Raw genomic sequence first — 24,976 nt, 5'->3', positions numbered from 1 at the left:
CCTTTGATTGATTGTTATCTTTAATGATGTTATAAAGCAGGCGACACATGTGTTCTTCAATACTCTAGTAGTTTTAACTTTATTACACAATGTCTTCCTATTTTTATATGTAGCTTTGACTTTAAAAAGAGTACCTTACAAAATAAATATATCCAATACCATTTTATTTCATTATAGAATTAAATGTCGTCGTCTTATAGTTTCTCTGTAAGTATTCTTAGGTTAAGTGTAAGTACACATAGGTTGTCGAGTCTTGTTATTTATGTTTTAGCAGGAAAACTATAATTATTGTTATAGGAATCGAAATGGAGATTTTTACCTCAAGTTCATATTGCCTAAAGGGAATGCATTGTTACATGAGTTATACAGTAGCAAAGTTCATTTTACTTGATGTTAATTCTATCAAATAGCATTTATATAAAGCAGTGAAAATGACATCAAATAGAATGATTATATTGATTACAGAAGGTTAATAAATCGGATTGGAACGGGACATGCTGTCAAAATTTGCGAAGGAATTTTCTATGAGATATCTTGATTTTAACTTCAATGGATTTACGGCTCAAAACATGTTACTTTTTATTCGTTTATAATTTCTTAAACATGACATGTATTTTAATATTAACTCTACCAGCAAATTTGAAAGTAATAACTCACTTAGGCCATTCACGGTAAAGATGTAGCGCAGCAAATACAATATGAACAGATCTAATAGAGATGAATAAGGTCTGTTTTAATCAAATAGGTTCTTGTAAATAAGTAGAGTTTGTCCTTGCGTTAAAATAAAAGTAAGACATGTCTACCTCAGTAAAAAGCAGGGATAAAGCACAAGTGCGAATATGATCTTTTATCAAAGATTATACAGGTCTGGACGATTCCAAATATGGAAGTCAAGAAAAAAACCCACTAAAAGTTGCTACACGTATAAATATACCTCACGTACAAGTAAATTTGTTTCTATCCACTTAGAAAACAGCATTTTCACACTACCCAAAACATATCAAGGAGAATATGTACTTTTATTTTTTTATTTTTCCTAAAAGATTTTTTTTCTTGATATTTTCATATCAAAAAAAAAAAATTAATGCATGTAACAAAGTTCGAACGTTTACTGAGGAATAGATCACCTCGTCGATATACATGTATTATCAATTACAATTATAACATTTACCGTAAAATTCTTTAGGCTGGTAAATATAATTTGCTTAGCCTCCGATTTTCATCGAATATGTGAAGTTTCCAGGCGTATAGCTCTACTGCAAACAGGAGTTCATCGTTTAGACTACATGTACTTTTGAAATATCACGGCTTTCGTAGGCTTGGAGGCTGAATATCGTGATATATACATGATGCTGTATACACTTCACAGGTGTTAAGCGTAGGAAAAGGGGAATGATAATAAATGCTATTTTTATAACCATAACTTACAACACATACCCGAACCTTGACAAGTTTATTATACATACTGTTATATCCCCAGTTACAAAACATCGTCATATCAGCCTCTAAAATTGATAATCTCTCGTACTTTTATTTTTAAATTTCTTAACTTAAGTCAAACTATTGGGATCGCCTCCTCACAGTAACGGATTTTCTTCCCACAAGCTTTCAAGTCGTGTTTGTTGACGATAGAATTTTTAATAAGTATAAATAATTGTTACACAAACATTTTTTTTTTTCAGAAATCAACAATATTTTTCATAGATTTATATTTAAATTGGTTACGTGAATAATGTTTACCAAGTATAGTGGGAGAATTTTATAAGATTTTGCCATAAGGTTAAAATGTTGTATAGAATTATATAGAAAGCGACACAAAGTCTCATATCTAATAAGCACCTAAGAAAACTTACGATTTCTTTATATTTTAGGGATTCATTATTTATGTCATTTCAAATCAAAATAATCAAAAAATATATATCAATCCATGCATCAAATTTTTGTTTGTACTAAGTACCCTTGATGCTGAATGATTTCTATATGTAAATAATTTTTTTTTAAACTTCTAAAAACATCTTTAATTTGGAGCAAAAGAAGTTTAACACCACGTGTTTTATTTATTTTCTAATGGGTTTTTCTGATTGCCATTATCTTATTGATCAGAAGAATAAGCACCTTGTTTAGTCTGTGTATTTATAGCATTTTACAGTAATTGTTCTTCCATTTTTGGACTTTTTTTAAATTACATAAATTACATAATTTTTTTGATTACATAAACTTCGAAAGGAATAGAAGTATAAGTCAACATACATGACTATTTAGAAAAAAAATATATATATCGGAAACAACAGAGGGAAATTTAAGTAAATAAAATTGAAATATTAAGATTTTTGATTAAATATAATAATTGAAATATTTATTTTTTTCATGTCGAATACAAAAGCTGTTTTTTTTTTTTAGGAAAACGTGAAAAAAACTTGTTTCGATGGTATTAGCTGTAAATTTGATTTTTGTTAGTCTCAAACTGTTATTGATGGGTATAAGGGCAAAAATTATTTTATTGGTCCTGAGGCAAGACCTGTTACCCTAAGTCTTATTCAGTTTTTGCTTGGGGCTGACTGACTGATTAATACCTGAAATAAGATTTTGAACTATATTAAGATCGTAAAACGTCGCTGCCGTAATAAATGCTAATGTTAAGTATTTCTACATTGAAAAATACACTGTGAAGTTGCTATTGCTAGTGAAGTGTAGAAATCCCAAGTCAATTGAAGCATGTTCTGTACCCTTTTTAATATTTGAGTGGTATTAAATAAAATATGTAGATAAAAACCAGTATTGGTGGTAGTACGCATTTTTTATAATCCATATTGCAAGAATTTTAAACACACTCCTTTAATCTGTGTTTGAAAAATGAAGAAAAGAGACTCAGTTGAAAATAATATTAATCTTAAGATGGTAAGGCTAATTTAAAACATTGACATATTGTCAGTACATTTTTTTCTTTTTCCATATTCATATCCATATTCATATTTTTCCTCACGGGTAAAACAAATAGGATTTAAACAATCAACATTGGGACTGGGTCACCTCAAACAATTTTATATGTACACTGTATGTAGCAAAAACAGTACTATTAATAGCCCTTAATTTTTTTGTTGATAAATTTTGCATGATAAGGATATGAAAGTAAGGAAGTATAAATATAATGTAAATTTTATTAAGATTCTGTGTATTTATCACCCTAAAGTTTCTGGGTAAGTTAGTAGGTTTCTTTTGCTGGAAACATCTAGACAAAAAGTCCTTTGAATTATAAAGTCTTGCATTGCATTGGCACTCGAAAAAATATTTAAAAACAATTCTGTCCCACTCGTGAAATAAATCCACATCCAACTACAAAACATTGGGTATCCTGTATATAAATAATTGGAGAAAACCCGATTTCCTTTCTCAAATAATTTGGTATGTTATTCTGAATATATAATACATGTATGATTTATATTATTTCTCCCCAGTTTTGAACATGCTGAATAAACACTACACGGGCAACTTTTCAAGGCCTTATAAAAGAGAATTTGATGACTGAGTTCAAATTTCAAATTTAAATTGAAAAAGAATTATAGAGGTTCGATATTGCAATTTTTTTGAAACAATTGCAATGGTTGGTATCATGGTTGGTTTATTTACATTATCACTATATAATTAATAGTCTGATAGATATAATAAGCAAACATAAAGATATAAGTGCACAGAGTGCCTATTAAATATACATTATATTGTTACATTTCTCTCTATTTCAATAACAATTTCATTATCAATATCCTCGATATGCTCTATAAATTCTGTTATTTATGAAAAAAAAAAAAATAAAATTCAATGTTGTGCGCATTTTCTAAAATAAATAGTCTTGTCTGTCTAAAGCTTATGCAGTTTTGAAATGTTTTGATGTGTATTTTCTTGCTTTTGAAATTGGTATATCTTTTCTGAAATGTTTTCCAGTGCCACGTGCATCAATGTGGTAAGCATTGTAACAGTAGCAAGTCAGCTGATCATTGAAAATTTCACTTGGAAGTGTGAGATTTTGTGAAAATTGACTTGAAACAAGGGTGTGCTATGAAACCTAATTGAAATGTTCTGTATTGAGGGTAATCCTTAATCGATACAAAGCTCATTACCTATAGCTTACACATATCCTTTTACCATCACAGTCCGTTGATTATATCTTGATGATATCTATATTAAGTGATACCAGACAGAGTTTTAGTCAATTTTACCTTCAAAATAGGTCATCGAAAGATATATTTCACTTTGAACTAAGCTTTTTTTTATCATCTCTCTCTCTCTCCCTCTCTCTCTCTCTGTGGGTGTGTGTGTGGGTGAGTGAGTGTGTTATGTAAAGACTATGAAATTTGCAAAAGGATTCTTTAATAAGATTAGGAATTTGCAAGAGGGCAAAGAAAATATTGATGAAAATGGCTAAGGCTGAATGAATTACTTTTACTGCAATGAACTTAATAAACCCCAGACTGTAACAAACAGTCATCTTTATTTTTAAGTGAAAGCTGTCTTATACAGTATTGTTGACATGCTGCGATATTTTACTCATGAATGAAACTAAACAATTAATGTGAAATGACTCTTTATTAATTCATACAGTACAGCAGGATAAAAGAACAGTACACCTAACTAGTTTTATCGTAATCACCTTTCAGTGTGATCCTAGTTCGCAGTTTTAATTTTTTCTTTCAAATAAACAGTAGAAAGGTTAAGCCTTAAATCAATGTACAAGTAACGCCTCGAACAATAATTTTAAAGGAATATGTTTTTCACCGATGTTTGTCCTATGTTTATATGTCTGCAGGATATTACAAAGCATTTAACACCAACTCTTTTATGAAGAAAACAATGATTATGGGCACAAAGCATACTGGGAAAATCAATAAGATTGTGAGGCGGATAATGCTGAATCGGATGAAGATTTTTTTTGTGATTATTGGTAAATATCAATTTTAAATGTCTTATTTTAAGTCATACACGACTCTTTTGCTCTGAATATCAGTTCCAAAGAGAGAAAATGAAATAAATCGTAGATTTTTTTTCCTCATTCTCTACAAATCAAAGTCATGCATTAGTTATTCCTTTAATTTTAAAAGAACAGATACATGTAACTACAGTTGCAAAGACGAATAAAAATCAACGTAGTCTTAAGAAGGTCCTGGCGTTATTTTTCGAAATATATCATAAACCGATAAAATATATCATAATCCGAAAAATCTTATAATTATTAAACACAGCAGATTCGGAGTACACTGAAGCTAGGGGTTTGAGGTCGAAGAGGGCCTTTTGATCACTTTTTTTCACAATTCTATCTTTGCATAGAGGAAGATTTGGTTGAATTGCTGCCCCTGAATTGAATTGCTCTATTTGATGTCCCTGGCATACCTGACAAACTAGAAAGTGATTCCTTATATGTACATGTATATTTATATGTGAAATAAAATTGTAAGTATAAATTAAAAAAAAATTGTCCAATAGATTTAAAATACACGAGGCCTCCTATGTTAATTTCTATAGTCCCCACCCACTGACATCAGACACAAAGACAACTGCACGAGATTGGCATGCATATTAAGCTCCTGACTTTCACTTGGCGAAATTTACATTCATGGGTAATCATCAAGAAATCAACTCGAGTTGTCTCACAGAGAAAATTATATATGTATATAATATTGATTTTGCTGAAAATTGAATGTTTGGCGGGCACCAATTTGCCACTTTTGATGTGGCAGAATTATCCGGCACAGTGTTTATAATTCTAGGGTGGGTGTAATGTCTGGTCATCAATATCCAATAAGCCCAAATTTTAACCCAACTTTCCACTTGTCATTATTACTGATTCAAAATATAAATTGCTGTCATGAAAAATGTAAGAGGGGTTCAGAGGGGTTCAGAGAAAGCTGCACTGTTAAGGCGTACTACAAAGAAATCAAAGGAATATGAAAGTGCATAAATACATACCTTTTTAAACTGAATTCATTTTTGTAAAGCTACTATATTATCACATGACTTTGATATTAATTGAAATAACGATTCTACGTCGCCCGCGTGGCGCAGTGGTTAGAGCGTCTGCTCTAGAGTCGCGAAGTAAGGAGTTGATCCTTACGTCGCGGTTTCGAATCCCACTGTGGGACGTGGAGACCGGTCCTTCGGATGAGACCGCATAAACCGAGGTCCCGTGTCGCAGTAGGTGCTGACACGATAAAGATCCCTCACTTCTCAACGGCCGTAAGTGCCGAGCATAGGACAAAATTTGCAGCTCTCCACCGGCAAGTGGTGGCGTCTCCATATGAGTGAAAAATTCTCGAGAGGGAGGTTAAAAGACATACAAACAAACAAACAAAACCGATTCTACGCAAAGCTTTATCTTATTCTAATAGGTACATGTAATAATAACGATATGTTCTTTTTAACGTGAGCACTAATGCCTTGGCGAAGACCCACAATGCAACGCGAATGCATCTCGCTGCTAACTTACGTTAACTACGTTCTCGCTGTAACAAAAAGGTTCATCAAATATAATTGAATAAAAATTTATTTTATTAATATTGCAGATTAAATGTGGATTATTTGGAACGTCTAGACTGTGAGAGTTGCATTATCAATTTTAAATGTTTTAAGTCATAGACGCAATTTACAACAAAGAAAGTTTAATATATCGTGCGGTTTGAAGGTAAACTTAACAGGTGAATAGGTATCATGCTTTTGCCCCAACGGTCACATCCGTCAACATATTGAATTGTAAAGACACACTGTCTATTAGTCTTAAGAAAAAGACGGCAAATATAATTATTAGCAATGTAATAAAAAATTAATCCATGGGAACAATCTACAGTCCATTGTTGTTTTTCTTGTCATGACAAATAGTTAAAAATTATTTTCTTGACTCTACTCTGGTTGAAAAATATAAAGCTTAGCTGGAAACACTTCAAAGAAAATTTAATAAAAATACTATTTTAAATTAAACTATAATATAAAATATATAAAACTTAAGTTCAAATAGCTGTATCTCACTTTCATTCTCAATGACATATCTATGCTATCTGTGTTATCTATCTACTAAACTAAAAGCCATCAAGGCATAATGCGTTGTTTCAAAAAGTTTGTCGTTAGAAAGAATTTTTAAAAACTTCCATTAGACTCTTTTCCTCTTCGAAACTCTGTCCATTTCAGATCATAAGCAAAAGCCCATGAAGATTAGTAGTACCTGGTCTACTTATCAATTATCAAACACACATTTTTGGCAGATGTAGGTGCTCTTTAATACCAGTTTCTGTACGTCATATGTCAAAATTTAAACTCTATTTTTTTATGATATAGTGATCACAGTCACTGCAGGTCCTCAAATAGACCGAACAAGTCTGTCTGTTAACTATAAAGAAAGGACTAAAAAAAACTGGCACTACCGTGAATCTGACAAGCTGGTATTGATTGGAATGGATTCTAAAAGTGGCATTGGTAGTGATGGTAGTGATTTTCTGTTCAGCTGTTTTGTCGTTCACGCTGAGCTTTCCTTAAGAAGTAGACATAGGAACAATTCCATTCATTTTCTTTTCTTTTTCTGGACAATATGTAACATTTAATATTAAGGTAAGATTACAATTATAGTCAAAGCTTTTGCTGATTTTCCTTCATAATCAAAGTAACAAAATTTAATTTGAGAACAAGAAACAAATACTTTTAAAGGTTTAGAAACAACCAGAAATTTTTTTTTTTTTTAAATGAAGTAAATCTTGTGTAAAAGCCATACTCACTGCCTTAAACGTTTGCTTTGTACATATTTAAACATTTTTATAAAGTTCTTTTGAAAAAAATACGACAGATTTTGTATATATTAAATAACATGTACTTGGTGAAAGGAACATTCACAAAATGCATTTTAAATTGTTTGTTAGTCCGTTTCGTAATCTCTTTTGAATTCTAATTCTATAAAGGTGTTGATTGAAAGTTATTTAGACAACGAAAAAGGTGATTTATATCAAATTTAAATTAATTTGTACTAATAGAAAAAATATGGAAAGACTCTTTGACTAAGTAACGAAGATCTTTGAGAAATTCTAAGGGTATATATATCACTATTTATGAAAAGCAGCATTTCACTACTTAGATTTATAGATGGTTCTAAGGAACTAAGCAGCTGATCGATGTTTTCTTAATTGCATATGAAAAACCATGTATGTTAAGTTTGCTAGTTCATAGGAAATTATCACTTTCTCTCCAGAGTACATTTGCATCTGGATTCAATTTTCGAAAGTTAGTAAAAGTAAGAAGGCAAACTTATTTCAACATAATGGCGCATATATGATTGAGAGTGTTTTGATGTGAAATTCTAAATGATGTATTGTAATATTGACTAAATATAAACAAGAATATGTACCTATCTAACTAGGTTTTTCATTTAGCTTAGATATATTTTCTAGTTAGATTGGTGTCTTTGCTGTTAATGTAAATTTGTATAAACAATATCCAGTTTAACCTGCGGTGTAGAGAGGGAATGAATGCATGATATACCACATAACCGATGGCTTTTTTAGTTTGTTTGTTTGTTTGCTGTATTTTTCACTCATATGGAGATGCTACCACTTGTCGGTGAAGGGCTGAAAATTTATACCTATACTCGGCACTAAGGGCCATTGAGCAGTGAGGGGTCTTTTTGGTGCCACCAGCTACTGCGACACGGGACCTCGGTTTACAAATCTCATCCGAAGGACTGTTCTCCACCTCCCGCAGGGGATTCGAACCCGCATAACCGATGGCATTATTAACATACAAAAATGTAAATGCACTTACTTGGTACCTTTAAAGGAAAGCATAAACGAAAATATATACATAAATTGCCTGCAACTGTCTTGTGTTCGCCTAACTGTTTGAGAGATCAAATTCTTATATTAAAGACGTTCCAAATATATCGTGCGGTAAATGTTATATATATTTACAAACATACAAAGCCACTTTTTCATGCTATGCAAAAAGTATCACAAAGCAATTAAACGTGTTACAGAAGATTTGAATCGGCTATTACAATATCATTTAATTTTCATCTGAAAGAACAAAAAATGTCAATAACCCTGTTTGGCCTCTTTTCGGGTCGGCACTAAGAACATGTTTTTTTTCTTCCAACAATCTATTGGAATACCCATGGGTACCAATTGCGCCTCTTTATTAGCAGACCTTTCTTTGTATTCATATGAAGCAGAATTTGTCCAAAATCTTGTACGTGAAAAGAAGAAAACACTTGCTGTGGTCTTCAACTCGACATTTAGATATATCGACGACGTATTGTCAATTAACAATGGCTATTTCCATTCTTATGTCGATAATATATCCTGGTGAGCTTGAGATAAAAGATACCACAGAGTTTGACACATCTGTTTCATATTTGGATATTTTTCTTGAAAAAGACGTTAATGGTAATCTAACAACCAAGCTTTACGATAAAAGTGATGACTTTAACTTTTCAATCGTCAACTTCCCTTACTTATGCAGCAATATACCTTCATCACCTGCAAACGGGGTTTATATCTCTCAGTTGATTCGATACGCAGGAGCATGCGCTACGTATGTACAATTTCTAAAACGAGGTAAATTACTGACAAACAAGTTGATGAAACAAGAATATCAGCTGTCTCGTTTAAAGTCATCGTTTCGCAAGTTCTATGGTCGATACAATGACCTTGTCAGCAAATACAATTTATCATTGAGTCAAATGCTGACTGACATTTTTCAAACTAATTGTTAGCCCTTCACTGGTACATGGTGACGTCTAAATTTGAGTGAAAATTTTCGAATGGGACGTTAAACAATCAATCAATCAATCTTCCTCTCTTTTTACGCACAAGAAACACTAGAATGTCTACAATTCAATAACCAATTTAGCTCTTTCCGTAATTTCATTCATGTACAATTCAATTTTTCTCAAAACAATTGTTTGTGAAGTAACAAAAATTATCTATTTAAAAAATTTCTTGAGTGGTTTCACTACATTGAATGATATGGAAGAATACCAGGAACCCTTTAAGAAGGGGAAGATATAGTAACTGTAGTTTATCGCCATATGCGCGCCATTAGTTACATTTGCCGGATGTCTCAGATGGAATCATTGGTGTTCGATTTACCATTATAACAGTTGATATTCACATCACTGATTTTTTTTTCCAATCCTAGAATAAGAATTGAGTTTAGCTGAATGAGCATATCATTTTAAGTCATGAAGGGTCACTAAATCGTATAAATTCCAAAATTTCTCAATTTGTACTGACTTTGCATAAATACTTAAATAATAATGTTAATCTCAGAAAACAAAGTGCAAACCGTCTTATTCTTTTAAAGGATACCAGGGCAATTATTTTGGAAATTGGCCTTCATTATCAAATGTTTGTGTCCGCTTTATATGCTCTGGCTCAAAATCAATCCTTGTTTTGAACCAGGAATCATTTAAGATCTGAATTACAGACTACTAGCATCATTATTTCAAGTATGTTTCGATTTATATGAAATAAAGGGCTACATTTGGCTGTAAACATGCCTTATACTTTTATTTCATTAAGGCTCAGGGGTAAAAATATTTGTAAAATGAAATTTTGATTCATACACGTGTACAGCTTCGCCATACACGTGTAGAAAATCGCCTTAACTGTAATGAGTTCGTGGTAAAACCATAGCTTTCCTTTTTAAATCTGAAGAACGATTTACAAAAAGAAGTATGGCAGAAAACAGACAACAAAATTTTGATTACGATATATTAGACATGATAATATTGAAGAAGAACAGATTGCATTATATTGATGAAGATATAATAATAATAATAATAGCAATTAATGAATACAAAATACCTATAATTTAGGAATGACTCTAATTCTTGGCCAAATTATTCGAGTATAACCTGGTTTGGGTCAGTTTACGCTTTATAATCCGCGAAGCGGATTATAAAACAGCATAAACTGACCCAAACCAGGTTATACTCGAATAATTTGGCCAAGAATTAGAGTCATTCCTTATAATTTAATTTTAAAATCATTAAATAACTATGGGTGTAAAATTTCGTTGCTTTTTATTAGTTCAAATTTGCCGCTCAATAATACAACCATAGTAACGGAAGTAACGGAAGTGATGGGAAGCGAGGGGAGGTAAAAACTGATACATAGTCCTAGCAGCCATGTTTTTTGTTTACATGTGATAAAATCCGAGTTACTGTTTGAAGTTAAAGGTACATTTATTAAATCTGGAATTTTCCATGAATCCGGAGGACTGGAAATGAGAGGATTGCATGGATACAGACGATTCAGCTGGTTGTCAGGGGGGTGTGTCCCCATACCAAACCAGGTTATACAGAAATAATTTGTGTTCCTTTTTGGATATTAACCAATCAGATGCTAGAATACGAACAAAATTAAATTATTAATAAATAACATCCAGTATCCCCAGTGCTGAAACTGAGTACTAATAGTTCATTTGTAGATACAGTACTTTCAACATGTTAATTTTCTAAACAATTGTTTTTTATTTTCTTCAAAAATACTTTATTCTACCAGTTAACCTTTCTTCTCTTACATACATTTGCAAATTAAACAATCACTTAAACGAAAAAAATGTTCAGTGGTAGGCATTTTGGAATAGAAATTTTACTCAGAATAAGTTGTAACTGTACTCAAAACATTGCATGTTAATAATTATTTTCTTTTGAAGACTGAGGTAAAAATTTTTTCGTTTATGAATGCAAATTGAAAAAGTAAAAGAAAGCTTGTTAACTTGAAATAAAAAAAAGACTGTCTTCATATGAGAAAATCTGCAATAGTTGAAATCCAGGAGCTGATCGATAAATAATGATCCGTTATTTATCACACATGTCTTGAAATAAAGTTTGGTTAAAATAAGATTTGTATTCAGAATTAAGCTAAAACAAAACGCCATCAATAACACTGTTCCTCTGGGAATGAGGAGAAGTATGAATGACTGGCAAGAAAGGCATGAAATGATTAATCTCTAGATAGCAACAAATCAGAGAAATCTATTCACTCATGAGGTGTACCATCCCTTATTAATAATTAAAACACTTATTCTTCTGTCGAATTACAGTATATCACGCTTATAGCGAACACACTTATAATGAAATGACGCTTATAGCGAAATGATTATCATTCCCCATGATTCTAAAATATATTGTAAAGTTAACAGATATAACAAATTACGCTTATAACGAAGCAAAATTCCAAGTCCCTGGCACTTCGTTATGAGCGTGATCTACATGTACTGTACTTTTTTTTGGGGGGGGGGGGTTAAAAAGCGTAGTGAAAATGGGGAAAATGTCATCGTCCGCTGATCATTGTTGTTAATTATAGACAAAGATTTAGAAGCATGTTTTACTGGATTCAGATGTACGAATCAATATAATATCATTCTATGATAGAATTAACCAAACATATTGTAATTCGTATTTTAATTCCACTGCAGCTCTGAAAGATTGCAATTACTAATTTGAATAAAATAAATTGAAAAATAGATATATAAACTTTTTTTACCGTCTCCCCTCTCTTTGCTGCTAAATGTTCAGAAAGATATGGAAATTAGTCAGTTTTCCTTTCTGACTATAAAAAGTGAATAGAAATTCATGTAAACTAAGAAATAGTATATTCACTGAAATCGAAACTATATCAATTTTTACTTTGAAAGTTACATGTAGTATGATCGTCAATGAGTTAGAAACCATTATCTTTTTTAGAAAAAGTTTCTTCATTGAATAAGAAATTATGTATAATTATCTTCTCAAGAAAAAACATAGCCAAAATAGAATCTCTGTCATTTTTGCTTTGAGATTGTATGATCATCAATGAAAAAGAAACTATGCAATGAAATACGAAGATATCGAACAGTATTTAATCTCGAAAGTCCAATGAAACGATACAGAGCAGAGCAAACACGGACCTCTAAATTTAAAGGTGGGATCAGGTGCCATGGAGGAGTGAGCATCCCCTGCCGACCGGTCACACCCGCTGTGTGCTCCTTGTCATGGTCGGAAAAAAAAACGAAATCGGAAAAATTTGTAAACAGTTCTGTGTATAAATAATGGTCTAACAATTAGTATGAAAAACGTCAGTCAGCATTTGACTCAATGATAGGTTGTATGTGCTGACAAGATCTATGTATCGACCGTAAAACGTGCGAAATGATGACTCCATACGAGACTGATATGATATCCTTGTTTCATCAACTTGTTTGTCAATAGCTTGCCTCGTTATAGAAATTGTTCATACGTATACGTAGAGCATGCTCTTGCGTATCGAATCAACTGGGAGACATAGACCCCATATGCAGGTGATAAGGGTACATGTGTATTGCTACATAAGTAAGAGAAGTTGTCGATTGAGAAGTTGAAGTCATCACGTTTATCATAAAGCTTTGTTGTTAGGTTACCATTAACGTCTTTTTTCTAGTAAAATATCTAAATATGAAACAGATGTGTTAGAAAAAAAAATGATATAGACCCTTTGTGTCTTTATCTTCAAAAGAAAAAGATGAAGATAACAAACTGTGATCGAAATGCTGACTGTATATGAGGTTGCTGAAATACCTGTAACGTCAATTTATCTGTCAGTAGCTTGCATCGGTTACAAAATTGATCATGCACAGAGCATGTTCATAAGTATCGAATAACACCATATGCAGATAATAGCGGAATATAACTAAATAAATATTAATAAGGAAAGTTGACGATGGAAAAGATGAAGTCATCTCCCTTGTCATACAAGTTGGTTGTTAGTTCGCCCTTGTCGTATATAGTCAGTAAAACATCCACATAATAAAATAGATGTGTAAGACTCTTTTTTGTCTTTTATTTTCAGTTCATTGGAAAATATCGAGTCAACATATGAATGGAAGTAACTAATTGTTAATTGATAAAACTTCGTAGATATATCTGATGTCGAGTTGAAAGCCAATGCAAGTGTCTTCTTTTCAGGCAGAAGTTTCAAACTAAATTATTTTTCAAAGGAATACAAGTCAACTAATAAGATATCAAAAAAATTATCTTCAGAAAAATAGAAGTTCTGTATTATTATCTGCTTAGAAATAGTTTATATAGTGTATAAAAACTCTGAATCAATTCTGAAATCGAAACTATATCAGGTACGCCTTAGACAAATTAGTCGTAATAAGATGAAAGCGTGTATCTATATCTTCATATAAAATTATCTTCTCTCAATTAGTGAAATGAAGACAATGTTTCATTACCTGTTCTGCTGAATTATGGCTTAAATATTGTCGATTCCGAGTAAAACAATAAAGAATCAATTATTATCTGCCTGGAAAAAAATATCTTCAGTAAAATAAAATATCAGTGTATCATTATCTGCTCAGAAATAGAGATAGTGTCTTCATCAAAATAGAAATTCTGCATCATTTTCTGGTTTGAAATAGAGATCTTTAGTGAAATATAAGCTTTGTCTCATTATCCCCTTGTTGCTAAGCGTACTAAAATAAGCTAAGGAAGAAATAAACCCTTCAATAAAAACATTGATAGGATTATGTAATGATTAGCTTTGTCATAAAAAATAACACCGATCAATAAAAGAGGTTGATATGATTATGTAATATTTAGCTTTTCCTAAATTAAACCAATCAATAAAAGAATTGGTTATGTAATAATTAGATGTAATAATTAGATATGACATGAAGAATACCAGTTAATAGACAGATGATGTTTGTTTTTTCCCTATCAATTGAACAACTTAATTATAATCATACATAACTGTTTTTCCTTTTAGAAAGAAAACAAAAATCCAATTCGAAACGGAAAAGTTGACAGTTTATCCTTCTTTAATCATACCCAATAGTTTTATTGCTATTAAACTGATAACATACACTGTACTTGCTTTGTAACGGTTATCACTGTAAACTTTACCTGAACCAGGGCTCAAATATATTTCTTTTTACAGTTGTTCAGTGTATGTTTAACTGAGTGTACATTTTTCATCTTTTTCTCTAGAATTACTTTAAAAACATACAACAAAATTTACTAGAAAAGATAAAATAGCAAGATGTGTTTTAGTTGTGTAAATTACCAAATAGGTTTCATTTATCTATTTACTGATCACTTATCAGAAACCGAAGTCTTAATCAGGTGATTGTTGTGGGCCATTTGCCAATTATTCTCTAATATGAAACTTTTTTTCATGAAATACGCGCAAACCTCGTTATCTCGAACTCGATGTGACCTAGATAAAAGACAAGATATCAAGTGATAATACTTTAAATAATAAGTAGTTGGAATTTCCAAATTACTTCAGCATATCCATGGTATAAATCGGTAATGGAGATACCGCAGTTCAACTGAATAAAACAGTTAAACTTCATTTCTTCTTAAAAAAAATGATTAAATATTTAACATGGAAATAACTTTTTTTCCATGATAATGTTAAAATAAAGCCTTTTTTCCCATTTTTTTTTCAAAATAACCGTTTTTATAAGTCACGACTGTAAACTTTTATTACTGCTGCATGAACCCTGTACTAATAACCAGCATCCTTTACCAAATCCATCATTTTTATATATAATTTTTACGGTCATTAGTGTATTCTAACTCGGTAATTAGTTTACTTAACTGCGTAGATCACGTATCCTCGGGTGTAATTTCTAAACATTGTTTACAGTTCCTAGCGTGACAAAATGCATTGAAGTTAATTTGATATCATATAATCAATTCAATTTATTATGATATAAATTCAATATTTTTGTCATGCATGTAACACCGAACTAAATTGAAATTAGCTTCAGATTGTAATGGCTTAAAAAAAAATGAATGAAACGGTTTTGCAAATACACATATACATTCATATTTTTTTCTTTGGGGGATTTTTTTCTTCAAACTCTAGTACAGTTAAAAACTTTATTTTGTTAAAAGATTTGAAGTTAATAGAACAGAGACTTAATACTTTGGCTGACATTAGTAAATGAAAAGAAAATACATACCTCATGACCTTGCAAAGTTTTTTAAGGGTCAAAATGACAAAGAGTATTAAAATTAGTGTCTAGTTCGTAATTTTCTTATGCGGAAATACTGGATTTTCATGTTACGTACAAAGTCAACTTGTTACTAGTGTTTTTAATTACTTTTAAAACATGATTGTGACGTAAATCTTTTGTTTATGTTGTCCATTCTATAGCTTAATGTTGAGCTAACTCCTCAAACAATCCATTACGTTACCTGTAAGTGTCCATTCTTTTTGGAAAACTGTCCATTCTTTTAAGAATTGACAGTTTTTTTCAAAAAGAATGGACAGTTAAAACAAACAGAATGGAGAGTTGCAGGTAAATTTTGGAATGTGTTCAAGAGGGAAACAAAAACAAATACATTAAATACTTTTTAATTTACATGTAGATTACAAAAAAAAAAAAAAATCGCGGAGATAAAAGTTAATCCAGAAAATAATGTCTCCACAGCATCCACTCAATCTTACTCTTTTAAATCCATGAATAATGCACATTCATGAAAATGAATGAAACGGTTTTGTAAATACACATATACATTCATATTGAACAATGACAAAATTTCACATTTGATTAAAATTTCGGAAAAAATCACTCCTCGAGGAGAAATCATTTTCAGATAGAAGTACGTCTAATATTAAATCCTCCACCCAGAAAAACAGTTAACACCAGGAACACTACACTTCTGGATTTAATATTTCGGTAGATTTTGATTCTGTCATATACTCTCTCCATCAAAGGGAAACATGTATGCCTTAACAACACAAACTGTAAACCGATTTTGAAGTATCGCATACTTGTATAAATACTAATATCCCAAAATTGCACCTGTAACTGTCCATTCTTAAGACAAAGACCTTTTGTTATTTGCATCTGGAAACACAATGGCTATTCAATAAATTACTCTGCATCCCTAGCTAACCTTTGACTGTCCATTCCGTAAACAGTGAACTTGTCATTGTATGTGTGCTACCTGTCATATCTGATACCAATTTTGTACATTTTTTATTAATTTTCAGAACAAAAGAAATCATGTTTTAAGTACGAGAATGGCCTCAAACTGTCCATTCTGTGAGAGAAAGAACTGATCTCGGGCCTACGGCCCTCGATTAGTTCTTTCTCTCACAGAATGGACAGTTTTCGGCCCTTTTCCTTTACAGAAGTTGTAAAAAAGATAAAAAATGTTATCTGAATGTAAGTATAAGAATTCTTTCTTTTTCCTCTGATTTTTAATGGAAGGAGACAGGAAGCACTCTCGCTGCTCGAAGGAAGCGTATGATCAAAAAATTAAATAATTGAATCTCAAATATTTTCATTCAGCGTTTTCAGAGTAAGGAATCAAAACTTGTAAATATATGGTCCATTATTTTGTAAATAAGCTTTAATTTTGAAGATCATATTGACGATATAATATTTAGTTTAATGAATTATATTGGTTATTAAATCAAACACACTTGTCATTTAGGGATATTTCCTGAAGAGTTTTTAAACATACATGTACATTCATTAAGTAAACGTGAATTATTGAACTTCTCAATTAATACATTGAACATGTTCATGAAATTTTGTCTTGCTTGTAATTATCAAAAACCTATCTCGCAAAAATAAGGTTTGGTGATCTTGAGTAATGATTGTTATTTGAATATATTATCGTTTAAAAAAGTTGATCTACAATGTCATACACATATGAAATCAGACATACATGTACCAGCATTCTAACGATCACATAGTTTTTCATTATACGCATGTTAAATGGCATCTTTCCAAAAATGAATTGTTTCTTTGTTTCTTTAAGTCTCTTCGAGAATTTTTCAATCATATTGAGAAGCCACCACTTTCCGATGAAGGGCTGCGAATTAAGACATGTACTCGGCACTTACGGCCTTTTAGCAGTGAGGTGTTTTTTTCATGCCAGCACCCACTGCGACACGGGACCTCATTTATACGGTCTCATCCGAAAGAGCGGTCCCCACGTCGCACAGTGGATTTCAACCCGCGACGCAAGGATCAACTCCTTACCCGCGACCCTAGAACAAAATCCTTAACCACTGTACCTCGCGGGCGATCTAAAAGTGAATTTTAAAACCCTGTGACAATATTCTTGTAAATTGGATAAAGCATTACATGGAAAATTAACTTCCAATGTTAGATTATACATAATGAGTGGTTTGTTTGTTTATTGTTGTTTAACGTCCTTCTCGAGAATTTTTCACCCATATGGAGAAGCCGCCACAAGCCGGTGGAGAGATGCAAATTTTGATCTATACTCGACACTCAAGACCATTGAGCAGTGATGAATCTTTTTCGTGCCAGCACCTACTACTGCGACACGGGACCTCGGTTTATACGGTCTCATCCGAAGGACGGTCTTCACGTCCCAAATGGGATTCGAACCCGCGACGTATACGTAAGGATCAACTCCTTACTCCGCGATTCTAGAGCAAACGCTCTAACCACTGCGCCATGTGGGCGACCATAACGAGTGGTAAAAGACTGGAAATACAACGTACGTCTTATTTTTAACCATTTACAAATATTTTGTACCATTTTTTTGACGACCATTTTCATGGCTCTCTATAAAACAATTTTTGGTTCTTCTGGGTGATTTATTGCTGCAATAACATATTCTATGTGATTTATTACTTCATAGTACCTGTATATTGCTTTATGTTATGTAAGAGCATGTTCTGACTATAATAAATTTTTAAGCCGAGACAAGCTACCGACGTTAATGGTTTTTCTATGACCTCGTTTATTAAAGTCAGCAGTTTGCAAAGTAATTCTATGGTCGTTAAAATAACCATGGGTTTCCTCTATCTGTTTCATTTACTGTTAGAGTCAGGGGTCTTTCTATTTTTTCTGATATTCTGAGTTTAATTTGAAGATCATTTAATAAATTTCCATAAATCGGTATATGGTATTTATTTAACATATCTTGCAAAACTTCTTATTTTTTTAAAAAAATATTCTAATAATACATTTTAATCATTTCAGGTGTTCATTATTCTGATGTGTGTTTGAAACATTTGCTCTGTGTTGGTATGAGAAATGATTTCTTTGACCTTCCTCATAAAGTCTATTTTTTCAACAGAGATTATTCTTAAAGCGTCCCCAAAAATATCACACATACATTCCTTCTGCAGAGTTCTCTATTTTAATTGAAAATTTATAAATGAGTGATTTGTAATTCATCAATATCAAACCTTAATTTTTTCAAAAACTTTTGATGAAATGGTGTGTTGCATAATTGGGTCCGAAAGTTATGCAAAGTATGCATGAATTTGCCTTGTTGTAATCCCTTCCCCTGGAAAATTCATCAGAAGAGAATTAAAACCAGTATCAAGTACTGTCATTAACTCTTTAGATATTTTTTTTTAATTAAGTCTAATCTGCGTTACAGGTGATTTTTTGGGTTTAAGAGAACATCTTAAATTAAGATACGCCATGGGTCCTTTTAATTAAATCCTTCCCATAATCTTTTCTTGTTCCGTTTTACTTTTGGGATTGTTTTCCCGAACATAATTGTCATAGTCTAAGGCATGATTTTGTAAAAGATTTCAATCTTCAGATAATTTAATAAAATCATCTTTATAACCATCCATAATATTTCCAAGTTCTATATGGAAAACAAGGTGATTCTTATATGGGCCATACAAATTTATTTAAAGAACCAATTATCTGAGTTTATTTATGATTACTATGAAATATATGGAGATAACGAACAGTATTCAAGCTCAAAAGTCATATTTATTATATTCCTAGCTCTCTGACTGGATGAAATATAACATTGTCGAAAAAATACTATGTTATGTTCACCTGTACGAGACCTTCCAGGTGAATATAAGGATTTACTTTTCTTTATTGGACTAAAACTAGATTTGAGAACTTCTAAACTGATGTAATTAGTTATAAAATATTATTACACTCAGGTGAACATAACATACAGGCATGTAGTCTGGGGGAATGCTCCCCTCCCCCCATTTTTTTCTGAAAGGAAATATATTTTTTTACTATCTACATGAGAAGAAGAAAGCACTTGTTATGGACTTCAACTCGTCATTTAGCTATATCAACGACGGTTTATTAATTAACAATAGTTACTTCCATTCATATGTAGACTCGAACTTTCTCAGTAAAATGGAAATTAAAGAACGCACAGTGTCTGCCACATTTGTTTCATATTTGGATGTTTTACTGACTACTAACAACTAAATTACGAGGGGTGATCAAAAAGTTCGCGAACTATCTCTATATTTACAAAACCACAATTCAGATCAGAATGAAATTTGGCACACATATAGTCATACAAATGTTCTTTGAATAGCAGATGTTACGTGATGTTTTGCTCCATGTTTGTGACGTCACAATGTGAAAATGACGTTTATATGTAGATGCCTTGTGATAAAAAATGGTTGACTCAGTCGTACTCGAGCAACGAACGGCTGTAAAGGTTTTCGTATATCTTGGAAATTCGTTTGCCGTAAAATATAATAATTTGTACAAGGTTTCTGAAGACAAAAGACTTGCCAGAACTTCAATCATTAATTGGATTGATTGTTTTATTGAATGAAGGGAGATGTTTAAAAATGTTGTTTGTTCTTTTGCCCAGTTAAAGCAAGCTGGGGGAGAGAGATGTCTCCTTAGTTGAGCAATTTGTTATGAAAGATCACCAAGTTACAGTTAGAAAAATAGTTGAATATCTAAACAATAATATAATTATTTAATCCCTAAAATATTGTTTACATTAAACTTTAAATATATCAGATATGATAAAAAGAAGGCGCCCATGCTTTATCCACATTGGATAAACGACGATCCCAAGACAAAGGACACGGGCTTTGATGGTCACTATGCTTATTCTTGGAAAGGGTATCATTCTTTACCCATCCTATTGCAAAGATTTAGCCATTTCTGACAAATGGACTGTTCTTGTTATGAAAAGTACTTTCATTGTAAATAAGAAATATAAGAATCTTTAAGCTTCTGTGAACAGAACGCTACGGAGCATGTCACGTGACCGCATTAAAATCGGAGAGGACTACTTAAAAAAAAAAAAAAGATCACTGAAACCTTACTTAATTTCTTTTATGGAGGCAATTAGTTCGCGAACGTTTTGATCACCACTCGTATATGGCAAACGAGATGACTTCAGCTTCTATACTTCGTCAACTTTCCAAATTTTTGTAGTAACATTCCGTTATCACTTGTATATGGTACTTCTGTCCTCCAGCTAATTCGATATCTAGAGCTTGTTCCGAATACGATTAATAAATTGAGCTCCAAAACGATCAATTTTTGAAACCGAGGCAGGCTACTGACGGATAAAATAATGATACAGGGATTTTAACAACACCGTTTAAAGTCAGCTGCGTTTCGTTAACTTTATGGTCATTATAACAATTTTGTTAGAAAGTAAGTCAGCTGCGTTTCGTTAACTTTATGGTCGTTATAACAATTTTGTTAGAAAGTAAAACCTACCACCGGGTCGTATATTGACTGAAATATTTCATACCAGCTGTTAGGCCTTACGATGCATTATTTCTATCTGATGAATACAAAGGCTTACTGCGGGAGTGACCGGTCAACAGGGGATGCTCACTCCTCTAAGGCTGATCCCACCTCTGGATGTTCAGGGGTCCGCGTGTCATGTCCTATTTACAGATTTGTAGTGTTTGTCGGTTTTTTATGTCGATCGCAATTCCTTGTTGTCATCTTTTGAATTATCATCTATATTTATAATAGATGTGTCATCAATTGCTTTAGGCTTCCAATAAAAATACCATCATTGAATTCAGTCTTATTTACATTTCTTTTGTTCGAGTTTCCTCTGTTGCAATTTTATTTGACTCTAAAAGATGGTCTAGGTCTTCTTCTATTTTTGATAATTCTTTTTGAAAATATTAAAATCATTTTCAAATTGATATAAAATAAAAAAAGTTCTAAAAAGAATTAAATTTTGGTCTTAGTCTTAAGTTCTTTTGTAAAACTTTTATGATTTAAAAAGAGACTAAATGGACTGAAATCCAAGACGCCGATACCCAAATATCTTAATATCACAGGTCAGAAATCTCGTTTTTCTTTCAAGCCTTATTTTGAGTAAGGCCATAAATAGTGCACGATAAATACTGTAGGTCACTTTTTAATTTATAAATTCCCTACAATATCGTAAAAAAGCTTTGTTGTTTTAAGCCTTATTTGTCTTTATTTTCCCTTCTCTCTGTCTCAAAATTCTGTTCTGGTCATAATTTTCAGTTTCTTTAATTGATAGAATTAATTCAGTGTAATGAAGGATACTGCTTATGAACCAGAGATATAATAAAAAATATAATCCTTTGTTGTCACGTTCATATTAATTTCATCAACCATTGATATGTTAGTAAAAATATTTTGTCTCTCGCCGAGATCCTATTTTCTTGCCCATGTCCAAACATATATCAACATCGTGAATCATGATTATATATATCAAAGTCAAACGTCACAGAGCAAGAGATGTTTAATCAATAATCTGTTTCTTGGTTATACAACGAATTGATTCTCTGAAAAGTGGTATAAAGGATTTACAGGCTGTGCTATAATCTTTATTAAGGTCATGTTTTTGTCAATGTTGATAGGGCTTTAAAAGTCATATCGCATAATGATATATCAGGATCGTGGAAGTAAAATATTTAATTCTACGAAAGTTGTGTTTATTAAAAAGAATGGGGAGGGGTTCTTAAAAATAAAAAATGAAACAGATGAATATTGATTTTTAAAAGGAAGTCTCGTTTTCACTTCAATAGAGCTGATTATTTTAGCAAGAAAGTTTCGAGGTCATTCTCTCTTAGGTAAAATGACGTTTCTATAAAAAATTCTTAATGAGTTTCCAAGTCCATTGAAGTCCATAACTCCTGGCAGTATCTAAAATCTTCAAGTCTTTTGTTCCATTTCCACTAATAGGGCTTAAGACCCTTTTTTCGAAAAGTAGCTAAATAAAATGGGGACGAATTGAAAACGCTTAAAATTTATAAAATAAAATGTCGAAGGAAAATTTACTAGAAATTGATGTTTTCCATCATAAATTATCTTTACATTTTCATTTAACGTAGCATTGAGAATGGCTAGCTCCATATGAATGTACACTTTCAAAGGAGAATTCAAACTATTGTATCCTCAATCTCTAATTAAAGAAGATTGTTATGATAAGATACCCACAACAGGGATTTATACCAATTCCAATATCAATTAAAGGTCAAGGTTTATGTGCACAACGATAGACAGAGAGACAAAGAGAAGCAGGTCTTTAATTCACAGATCGGATGCATCACATTCTGCCAAAATATGAGCATTTAAATTCAATTCCTGTCGCATTACATGTATAATGTAATGGAACAATCAGTCTTTGTGTTATTCAATGAAAGTAAGAAAAATTGAGCTTGGTTTTTAATGCTGTATACATGTTTACATGGTGAATTTCAAAAACATTTTTTCGAAATTCAGGGCTTTTTAAAATTAGCTTTTACTGTATAAAATTTCTCAATGAATAGTAATCAAGCCTTAACTTGAAGATACGTCAAGTCTCAATGTGTACCTTTACAAAACTGAATTGTGTTTCTATGCTCTTGGTAACAATTTAATTCTAGTTACAATATGTGAGCTTTAATTGAAAAAAAAAATATCAGAAGCGAAACCCTATAAAAGAATGGAAGGTCCCTAATGATCAGCAAAACGTACAACGTTCTTAATTAATAGCGGAAGCAAAAATAAGGAAATCGACAGACGCATCAGATGGTAGAGAAAATGAAACTTCTTCTAATTAGAATTTTAAAAGGCTCCTATAATTAGCCGCAGAAAAAGTGCTTGTAGCTCGAGGAGAAATATTTGATATAGGATTGCTCTTTCAAGTAGTATTTTTTTTAAGGTTGGAAAATTAGGAAATTGAAACGTCTTTTCGTTGAAATTTATAATAAATTTGATCAACATGCTGAAAAAATCAAGTTCTTGCGTCATTTGATATGACAATTGTAAAAGTTTCTGCAACTTAAAAATAAAATCGAAAGAAAGATATATACGCATTTTTGTCAGTCTATATATAATTTAAAAAAAAACCTGAAAGGATTTGTTACAAGTATCAGAAATATTCAATTTTTTAAATTATGTTTTCATATAAATTTCTAATATATATCAAAGAAGAAGAAGATTTCACTTTAAAACCAATATCTAATGTTACATTTTTTAAATCTTTATTTTCAGTTCAGCTTTTATATCATTAAGATAAGATCAATCGATTTTCTAATAGAATTGACATTATATAACAAAAATCGATTCCATCTGAGTATGGTTCACATGAATTAAGTGTAAACAGTTACTACCTATATACGACCGAGTTAATGTACCTTTTTGCAGGAAGATAGAAAATGGTAAATGGAAATTACTGACCTATTTTAGTTGACGTGATCAAAAGGCTAGATTCGGATTCTCTTCCTAAACGGTATTTAGTGTTTTTCTATATATGTCAGCCCACTTTTTCTCGAAGCCTTCTTCCGATCTACTGCAGACACAATAAGCAACACTTCCGTTAACATTGGTAACTATTATCTTTAGTCTTATGTTAAGAAACAGTAGGCCTGAGGTAGGCCAGAGATTAAACAAGAGTTTTTAAATATGTCTTAATGGCAGTACAATGTAGCAAATTCGTCAAAACAAGACAAATCGACATGAATTAGACACTGCGTTCGCTGTCAAGTACCTAACCTTGCCTTTAAATAATATTAGTAAGCAACTTTCCTCCACTGATACAATTTTGCCAAACTTTGTCTGTAATGGCAAGATAACTTTTATGTGAGAAACATTTAAACTGCATTTAGAGTTTTCTTTTCCGAGAAAGAGTTGACAAACAAACAAGAAATTACCAATTCATGTCTTTTGTATGAAAAAAGATTTAAAACGGCTTAACTTTTATAATCAACCCCTAATAACAAATTTACAAAAGATCTATTTTATGCAAACAGCATAAATATTC

The sequence above is a fragment of the Saccostrea echinata genome, unplaced genomic scaffold (genome assembly GCF_033153115.1).
Source record: "Saccostrea echinata isolate AGI-Se365-2 ecotype Australia unplaced genomic scaffold, CSIRO_AGI_Sech_v1 ptg000029l, whole genome shotgun sequence".
NCBI classification, from domain to species: Eukaryota; Metazoa; Mollusca; class Bivalvia; order Ostreida; family Ostreidae; genus Saccostrea; species Saccostrea echinata.
The sequence above is the reverse complement of the archived record's forward strand: the minus strand, read 5'-3'. Positions refer to the sequence as shown.